This window comes from Chiloscyllium plagiosum, unplaced genomic scaffold (assembly GCF_037043375.1).
Source record: "Chiloscyllium plagiosum isolate Xiang-an unplaced genomic scaffold, Cpla_swu_hap1 HiC_scaffold_27, whole genome shotgun sequence".
NCBI classification, from domain to species: Eukaryota; Metazoa; Chordata; class Chondrichthyes; order Orectolobiformes; family Hemiscylliidae; genus Chiloscyllium; species Chiloscyllium plagiosum.
Window position 1 is genome coordinate 92,696,462 of NW_028270165.1, and position 9,681 is coordinate 92,706,142.

At 45.7% G+C, this 9,681-nt stretch overlaps 1 protein-coding gene and 1 long non-coding RNA gene across 6 annotated transcripts in view; one reads left to right on the plus strand and one right to left on the minus strand.

Moving 5' to 3' along the window:
* Nucleotides 1-5,094, plus strand: part of LOC148145034 (uncharacterized) — a 47,699-nt gene extending 42,605 nt beyond the window's left edge. For 3 of the 5 annotated variants that reach the window (XR_015751721.1, XR_015751722.1, XR_015751726.1), the window contains one exon: nucleotides 2,076-5,094. This is a non-coding gene — a long non-coding RNA (uncharacterized LOC148145034). The remainder of the gene's footprint in view (nucleotides 1-2,075) is intronic. The other 2 variants (XR_015751724.1, XR_015751725.1) reach the window with 1 other exon arrangement.
* The window catches only part of LOC148145032 (uncharacterized), a 106,683-nt gene extending 100,134 nt beyond the window's left edge, over nucleotides 1-6,549 (minus strand). The window contains exon 1 of the mRNA XM_087975526.1: nucleotides 6,521-6,549. The gene's annotated coding sequence lies outside the window, so the exon portion shown is untranslated. The remainder of the gene's footprint in view (nucleotides 1-6,520) is intronic.
* Between the last annotated feature and the right edge of the window lie 3,132 nt (nucleotides 6,550-9,681).

Genomic DNA, 9,681 nt, shown 5'->3' on the forward strand with positions numbered 1-9,681 from the left:
TTTCCAGGCGGTATAACTGTTTCAGGCTCCACGCACAGTGCGCTGCAACAGTGGGGTCTCTCGTCCAGTCCCACTGATGCGGAAAACGTCCTCAAACAGGAACCAAGAAGCATTGATCCCTCTCACAGAAATCACAGTCAAAAACCGTTGTGGTCCCGATGGATTGAGTGACTGTCAGACATTGACATCAAAGTGAGGACTGCAGACGCTGGACAGTCAGTCGAAAAATGTGGCGCTGAAAAAGTACACCAGGCAGCATCCGAGGAGCAGGAGAGTCAATGTTTCAGGCATAAGCCCTTCATCTGTTGATTTTGAAACTTCAGTCTTCAGATTTTCAAATACTCTGCAAAAAGAGATTACAAAAGTCATCACTATCAGTGCAGGATAGAAATTCAGAATAAACAATTCTACTTTCTGTGGAATATTCTTTTATTATTCCACAAAATTGAAAGCACTATCCAACTCTCTCTCCCCCTCTGTTCTCACTCTGCTTCTCACTAACTAATTCTCCTGCAGGTGCTGATTCAGGATCTTACAGGGGCAGAAAAAGCAAAAACATCACGACTGATCTGAACCCTTCATATTCAGATGCCCGTCCAGGAGCCTTTTAACGTGCCATCGTACCAGCACCCACCACTTCCTCTGGCAGCTCATGTCATCGCTCAAGTGACCCACATTGAAAGCGTCTGGTCTGGTGCACTAGATGACACCAAGATAATCTCAGATCATTCCAGATCGCATCGATACTCAGTCAGTGGCTTTCCCGATCAGGATGTTGTATGTGATCAAACAGGTCAGTGGGTAGGCGATGCCCCACCTCTTAGTTCAAGTATCTCTACGAGAACTCCCTTGCTGGAGGGTCCCTTGGAGACACTTCAACTGGACTTCATTGAGTTGGAGAAATGAGTTGAGTTGCTATAAATATGTTTTGCTTATTGCTGATATCTTTTCGAAGTGGATTGAAGCCTAACTTCCTCCTAACGCTACTGCTGAGACTGTGGTGTAGATTTTGTTTAAGGAAATAATTCCCTGCTTCAGTGTACCTGCGTGCATTAGCTCGGACAATGGACCACACTTTGTAGGTAATATTAACGGAGAACTCTGTTCCCAGCTTTGTATTTGTTGGCAACTGCATGGTGCTTATCATCCTCAGTCGGCCGGACTTGTTGAATGTTTTAACCAGGCTCAAGACTAAACTTGCCAAATTAATGGCCCAGTCTGGCCTCTCCTGGTTATGCTAATCCCTGTGGCCTTATTCCAGATGCGATCCATATCTGTGGGCAATACACGACTGTCTCCAGCTGAGAGTCTCTCTGGTCACCCCCTCTGTACCCCTTGGAACGATTCGGCTCCCTTCGCAGTCCACTTCCACCACATGACCGAAGCAATGATTAGTTAGAGCAAGAACATAATCAGTGTTATGCGTGCCTTTCACTCCCAGGAGCGTGCGGCCTACAGCGATGTTCCCTCCCTTTCAGCCTCGTCATGGGTATCACCTGGTTCGTTGGTGCTTGTCAAGAACTGGACTGGCAAAGTTCTCTATCCTCGTTGGGATGGCCCCTTCCAGGTTTTACTTCCCACCCCTACAGCGGTCACAGTCGTTGGGTGCTCAGCTTGGGTCCAACTGCACCATTGTAAATTGATTGACCACACCAATCAAAAGTGGGGAAGAGGAGGAGAGAATCCTGGAATCCCAACAAAAGGAGTGGACCCTGTCCAGTTGCGTTTTGAATTTTGCTGTTATTCTCATGTTAATCTTATGACAGATACTTGAACTAAGAGGAGGGACATGTGGGCGATCGCTTATCTCCTCACCTTTCTGATCACGTACAACATCCTGATGGGGAAAGCTACTAAGTATGGATGCGACCAGGAATGATCAGAGATTATCCACCACCCATGCTGAGATGATGTCATCCAGTGCACCGGACCAGACACCTTTGACGTGTGGAACGTGATGAAGATTGATTATTGCAATGGACTCTTACATCAGAAAAACCAGATGGTCCATCTGGACAGTAGAAATCAGTGGGAGTTACCATGTCGTTACCATGTCTTTTTGATTTTACCTGCAGACGCAAACCTAGTGAGGATAAAAATGATCAACTCAGGAACACCATCCCTTTTTGCAGGAAGGCCGACTCGAGAAAAGGGAAGCCAGATAGGGGAAACTCCTCAATCCACAAACAACTTATTGATACAGGCCCACAGAACGCTCTTCACCCCAGAGGCAGTAGCATGTTACTCCTCTCTTGCGGGAGATGACTTACTTGCCCCGTCCCCAATCCCTGATTCCATTCCATTTGTCAGACTTCCTACTGCCGACCCTGCGAAGAGAAATATCACTTTCCAATACCTCCGGTCTGTGTATACAAACAGCTGGTGTAACACTGGCTGGGGTACGGCAGGCCTTGTGCGGCACATGGACCTGGAACGGAACCCTTCCCTTGTGCATTTCTAGGCCTTTTCTCTTTTCAGAATCTGATACTGTCACCAAGACCATGTACAATAGATCTAAGGGAGAGCCCAATGGGAACAGCATTCTGAGGACCATTGTCTCCCATACAGTGCGAGTGCTCAAGTCACTTGGCCCATTTTTTACAGCACTCCTCTTGCAAAACGTCGACCCTTTCCTCCTGTAGACCTGACCAGACCCCCTACTGTAACATTTCAGGAACCTATTTTGACAAACTCTCCGTAATATAAATCAAACCAGACTATTATTTCTTCAGCTAAGGTAAAGCTACCAATTTCCTTATCCTGGATGGCAAAGATGTCCCTCATAAGGTCACTATCAGAGCCCTTGTTCCCACAACAGTACCTTGTCCTGGCCAGTGGACAAGTCGATGGAACCTCCATCTGAGGAGGATGCAGCGGTCGGTTTCAGCCAACCTTCCTCCAACTGGAAGGACCCCAAAGGACTGGGTGACAATACAGGACACCCGATAGGCTGGGGAATCCAGAGTACCCTGGGGTTGGAAGGATCGACAGGGGTGACAAGTCAACAGAACCGCAATTCCCTCTTTGACGGCCTGACCATTCGAGGAAATAAGACTAAAGAGACTCTGAAACAGAATAAACTGGGATTATCAGACCTGTGTCTTTACTCTGTGCAGAATCGGTATGCTTTAGACTATATACTCCCGCAGGAGGGTGAGGTCTGCACCATTGTCCCAGATAAATGCACTATGGGCATTCCTGATCTCACTGGCAATATTACTAAGATACAAGAAGAGATCCAGGCATTCCTTGACTGAATGACTGAAGGACCAATTGGGGAAACTGCAGATCGGGCTGATGGTACAATTGGTTTATCAATTTAGCTATGTCTGTTTGTCGGTATTGGTATTGTTAGGTATTTAATTGCTAGGCTTATGAGGTCCCTTAGTGATATAGATTTGCCCCAGAAGATGCTCCTTTTGGGATCTGATAGCTCACCCACATGTGTCGATGGCGATGATAAATATGACCAGATGAGCTGCGAAGATGGTGGTGCCGCTCTACAGGATGTTGATGGCTGGACCACCTTGAAGGTCATTCGTTTGGACTAGCCTTCTCTTTCAGTGATCGTGGTGCAATCAAAGGGAGGAATGAGGGTGTGGGCATCTGGGTGATAAAGTCTATAGCCTTAAAACTTGTCTTTAAACATTCAGTCTAAAATGTAATGCTGAATTATTAAATACATTTACTGCACTAGAAAATAAACAGGCAGGAAGGCTCAGAAAGAGGAGAGAACTTAAAGATAGGGACACCTGGGCTCACCAAGCAATAACAGGATGCTGTAAGGCAATTAAGAACGTTTGCCTCAGCATCGGTGAATCTGTGTGAACAGGACACAAAGTGATAACATTCACAGCTGTTCCCTTGTGAAATGAATGATAGTCTTTGAATCTGACCCTGAAACAAGACCCGGTACTATCCATAGCTTTGTAATTAATGGGTGGAGCTTGTCCATTGTCACAGATTCTTACTACCCCTTGCAAGGGGGCATTCACAAAATAATTCTTTGCTGTCTTGAGATTTCAAAAGGACACGAGAGAGAGAGACCATTTTAGTGCTGAGGCTGTTGAATCCCGTAGAGAATTAACTGAGTGCTTATCTGCTATGGATTGAATTGAATTGCATTTTGGGACTTCATGATGAGAGGTTTTTATTCCAGGTTTCCAAAGAGTATGATCTCCAGGACAAACCAAGAGAGAGGCTTTACAGGTCTGAGTTCTCAAAGGATTCCCTGGGCCACCTCAAATCTCCACTTTAACATGGGAGGTAGGACAAAATGGCTTCTGCTTGGCTAACTCGGTGGGACTGAGTCAGGCAGATACTCACGACTCAGAACAAACAAGAAACCACAGACTGATGTCAATCCAGTGAAAAAAAACTGCAAATGTGAACCTAACCATCAATCGCAGAAGTAACGGTTTAATCCTAACCGCCAAACAGGACAAATACGATTCCAAGTACAAGTTGTCTACAAGAAATTATGATAGATTAGATTAGATTAGATTCCCTACAGTTTGGAAACAGGCCCCTCGGCCCAACCAGTCCACACTGACCCTCCAAACAGTAACCCATCTAGAAACATTTTTCGTCTGACTAATGCACCTAACACCATGGGCAATTTAGCATGGCCAATCCACCTGACCTGCACATCTTTGTACTCTGGGAGGAAACCGGAGCACCCGGAGGAAATCCACGCAGACACGGGGAGAATGTGCAAACTCCACACAGACGGTCACCCAAGGCTGGAATCGAACATGGTGCTGTGAGGCAGCAGTGCTAACCACTGAGCCACCGTGCCGCCCTAGGCTAAGTCAAAAATGCATGAGGACCCTGCGGGATCTGATTGAGCATGATCATATAGTAACAACCAATGTCTGACTCTAAACAATGTACATAAGTTCTATCCAAACTCTAAAAGTCGGCGGATTCTTTTGGCACTCTAGGAGTACTCATCGGTGGCCCAGTGGTTAGCACTGCTGCCTCACAGCACCAGGGTCCCAGGTTCGATTCCAGCCTTGGGGGGCTGGCTGGGTGGAGTTTGCACATTCTCCCCATGTCTGCGTGGGTTTCCTCCCACCAATCCAAAGATGTGCAGATGTGGTGAATTGGCCATGCTAAACTTCCCATAATGTTAGGTGCATTGGTTAGAGGGAGATGGGTCTGGGTGGGCTACTCTTCAGAGGATCGGTGTGGACTGGTTGGGCCAAAGGGCCTGTTTCCACATTGTTGGGAATCGAATCTAATCTCATCCTTCTGGGCTGATCAGAGTCTACCGTCTGGGCCATATCAAAGAATAAACTATTGCTTGTATTATTGACAAAGTCACTTCCAGGTGTGTTTATTGACCAATCCCAGAAATCCAAAGATCCAGACAGCAGTCCAGATCAGAACAACCAGATAGGAAATAGTTAATGTCCCCAGGATGTGGGGAGCAAAATAAGACACCAAGGCATTAACACCAACACCAGAGAAAAACTGAACATACAGACGTGACAAGCATTCGTAGCAAGCCAGAATCACAGATGTACAGCACAGAAACAGTCCCTTCAGTCCATGCTGACCAGATATCCTAAATCAATCTCGTCCCATTTGATAGCACTTGGCCCATTTCCCTCTAAATGTTTCCCAACATATACCCAGCCAGATACCTTTTAAAAGGTTGTAATTGTACCAGCAACCACCTCTTCCTCTGGCAGCTCATTCTTTACACACACCACCCTCTGTGCATAGGAGTTGCCCCTTAGGTTTCTTTTAAATCTCACCCTAAACCTATGAGCAATCCCAGATCAAAGATCTTGTCTATTTACCCTCGCCATGCCCCACATTATTTATACAAGGTTGTAGGGTCACCCCTGTGGGATATAATTAAAGCAGTGTTACTTCTGCAACCATAATTGCTTCTGCAAGGTAAATGAACTAACGCCTGTGTATAATTGTTTCAGCCAAGAGTGGAGTTAACAAGAATGAAAAATTGCTTTTGTATGAGCTAAAATGTGCATACATGAAATGTGCCTGCAAATGGTAGATGTTACAGACAAACAGATAAGGTGCTGTGAGGGGAGGGGGTGGAGGTTAAGCTAGACATGCTTGTACAAACAGTTATAAGCATCTGTTTCCTGCTTCTGGAAAAACAAAAAGAAAACACCATCAGGGAGGTTAGAAGGTTCAGTGTCGGCGAAAAATGGGAGGAAATGTTGCTTTCGCAAACAAGGAAGCAGCTGGCGGTGAAAGGGGATATACGATATATACTTTGTTCACGCACAAGGCTGAATAAGGCAAGGCTGAGTAATGGACGCCACCAGGAAAGAATGGAGGGACAAACCGATCTTTTGCGGATCAGCTTGGAACATCAGGGCGGGGGGAAATGTGAATGAGGGAAAGAAGCTGAATGTGCTGGAGCAAGGTGGAGGAAGAACAGAGGATGCAAAGCCGGCTTGAACAAAACAGGAGATATCCAGCCCTCCCCCTTCCAAATCTCTATCCTTCAGTCCCTCCTCACCCGGGTAACTAAGACACATACCTGAGTTTGAGGAGGCTGCTCCCTCCCTGCATTCACTCCAGTTGCTACAAGTGACCAATTTCCCCTCCTCCCATCTCTGCCTCCCTCCCAGGATGAAGAGTCGGCTAGAGGGCGGGAGATTCACTTTGAAACTGACAGGGCCACTTCCGTCTTGTGACGTCACAAGAAACTAGGGACGGGACGAGTAAAAGTGACGGCTTAGGGGGCGGGGCATGGCCCACAGCGGGCCGCCGCACTGCGCATGCAGCACACGGGGAGGAGAACACACTTTCCAAAAAAACCGCTCCCTTCAGAGAATCCCCAGAGTGTGGAAGCAGGCCACTCGGCCTCACCGACCCTCCCAAGGGTCACCCACCCACACCCATTCCCCTGTGCCCATTGCTCTTCATTTATCCCTGAGTCATGCACCTTACCTGCATATTATGCCTAATTTAGCATGGGTAAAAACAATGACTGCAGATGCTGGAAACCAGATTTTGGATTAGTGGTGCTGGAAAAGCACAGCAGTTCAGGCAGCATCCGAGGAGCAGCAAAATCGACGTTTCGGGCAAAAGCCCTTCATGAGGAATAGAGGCAGAGTGCCTGCAGGGTTCAGATCCGAACTCTGCTGGTTTAAAGGTGGTCCGGAGTCTGTGTAGGATGAGTTGGTTACAGAGGCAGGCACCAAGGAAACAAACGTGGCTGTGGTAGCTAGTCTGTTTGAGGACATGGTCAAAGAGCCTCAGGGCAGAGGAAACGTGTTGGGAGTTGCAGTGGGAGAGGGATTCCTTGAGATTCTTGTAGAGAGAGGAGGAAAACTTCTTCAAGGCAGGCATCCTTGCAAGAGGATTCACTGTAGGGTTAAAATCAACTAGGTAAAAACAAGGACTGCAGATACTAGAAACCAGATTCTAGAATCACACAACTCCAGGTTGGAGTCCAACAGGCTTCTTTGGAAGCAGTAACTTTTGGAGTGCTGCCTCTTCATCAGGTGGTTGTGGAGGATAAGATCCTAAGACACAATTTAGAGCAAAACAGTCCAGTGTCCTGCCACTGAAATGGTATATTGAACAAACCTGGATTGTTCAGTCTTCCACCTTTTCAAATAGGTTACGTGTCTCATTACAATGTAAATCCCAGAACATCTTGTTGTCACCTTCTTAAGATAACAAGGTTTTATAGCAAAAGCTCAAGCCATGATTAAATGGCAGAGTGGACTCGATGGGCTGAATGGCCTTACTTCCGCTCCTATGTCTTATGGTCTTATCTCAGCTCAGACAATGCATTAAAGGTGTGAGGTCAGAGTCTGCCTGTATCCCAATCTTGAGTCAGACTGGTTCTGTTTCAAGTCGAATTTACAAACTATCATATGTATTGACTGCCTGCAGATTTTTCCTTTAAAAAATGCACAAATATCTGCAAATATACATCTCTCTTCCCCCCACCCCCCACCCCCACACACACACACAAGTTTGTTGGGTGAATTTGTACTTGCAGAATTATGTCTTACTTTGCTCAAAAACTGCATGAATCCATGTAAGATTCTGTAAGTCAGTTTAACCATTGTGGCACAGACAATCTCACACAGGGGAACTCACACCTTCAATACATTATCTGGGCTAACGCGACACCAATTGGTAAAGTTCACTTGAGGATTTAACTATTTCAAAAGGTTTTGTGATTTACATTTGAAAGAACTGAAATAATCATGGTCATTCGAACAGATGAAAGACTTAAACAATCTGGGTCTTTTTCAATATGTACTTTCAGTTACATCACACTATAAACTGTTGCAATAAATTCTGTGTCTTACAATCTTATATTCCACAATCCCCTGAAGGAGCTGCACTCCGAAAGTTAGTGCTTCCAATTAAACTTGTTGGACAGAATTCCTCAAGTAGGGCACCATAAGAATCCTGGGAGACTGCTATTTCCTGTTTACTTCATAATGAACAAACATTAAGCACGATCGCCTATTTATTTCTCATTTTGTTTCATTTTTCTTGTTGAATTCCCTGCGATGATGTGGGAGAATTATTAGATTTGGGTCAGCCCTTTGGTCACATATTAAAGCCTGGAAACCATTTTGAATCTCAGCTTAGTGCCTGCTTGCTAAAGTTTGTCTTTCCCAGGCTCAGCGGAGACGGTTGGCTTTGCAGCTGTGCTGCTTCCTGATAAACAAATTCTTTCCTGACATGGGGCTTTATTTCCATCCCCCACAGTTGGCGAGTCAGGCAGGAGGTACCCTGGTCCTGCCAGGTCACCGGCCGATATCCTTGGAGAGATGAAATATAGAGGGTGCTTGCTGCTTTTGTTGTGTCCAAAATAAAGAGGAAAGCTGGCCAGGGACAAAAGTGCTGTTAGAAATGTTGATACAATTCTCCCTACTCAGCCACAAGATAACAGTGAGAGAACTCAACAGGGTCCTAGCGTCTGGACGTAATACTGCTGAGAGCACTTGTGCTTTATAAAGTTAGTAATAATGAATTTGCTTGCCCCAGGGTTACGAGAGGTGAAACCCTATTTGAATGAATTTGGCATACAGGACACATTGGGCAACTATTAAAGACTCTGTTGTATTTCCCTGGGTTATGGACTCATGCAGAGACACAAACAACTTGTATTGAAAAGTGTTCGATTTGAAAATGGAACAAAGGATAGGTATATAGAGTTTGCACGCTTGGTTAAGCAGCAATGTGTCACAGCCAGGATTTATGAGGCTCAACTCCCTAACTTGGGCTGCTCTGGAATGTGAGTGTCTCATTAGCCTTGGAAGGAAGGAAGGAATAAAAAAAAGCTGACAAACTGAGATATGAAGCAAGTTGGAAAATGTTACAGAGAGACACACACAGGCAGAAGTTTATAGGAAAGTTAACACTTCATAATCTGGTTTCAATGCACATTAGCCTGGGTATGGTATTGATATCACAGGGGTCTCAAAAAGGGTACTCCCTCTATACTCAAACCAAAACATGGGTGCCCCCTGCTGGACTGGTTTGTGTTCATTCTTTGCTGCTGCCTATTTCAGTTGATGATGTACATTATTGTTAACACTCACAAACCTGGTGGCACCCAGATTTTCGGAAAGCAGCTAGGAAAAGATCTGAAGCGTGTTTAATTTGTAAACAAACGAGGTGCATAGTCGAAGAGGGATGCCCTGTGTTTGTTAACCACCTCCTTGC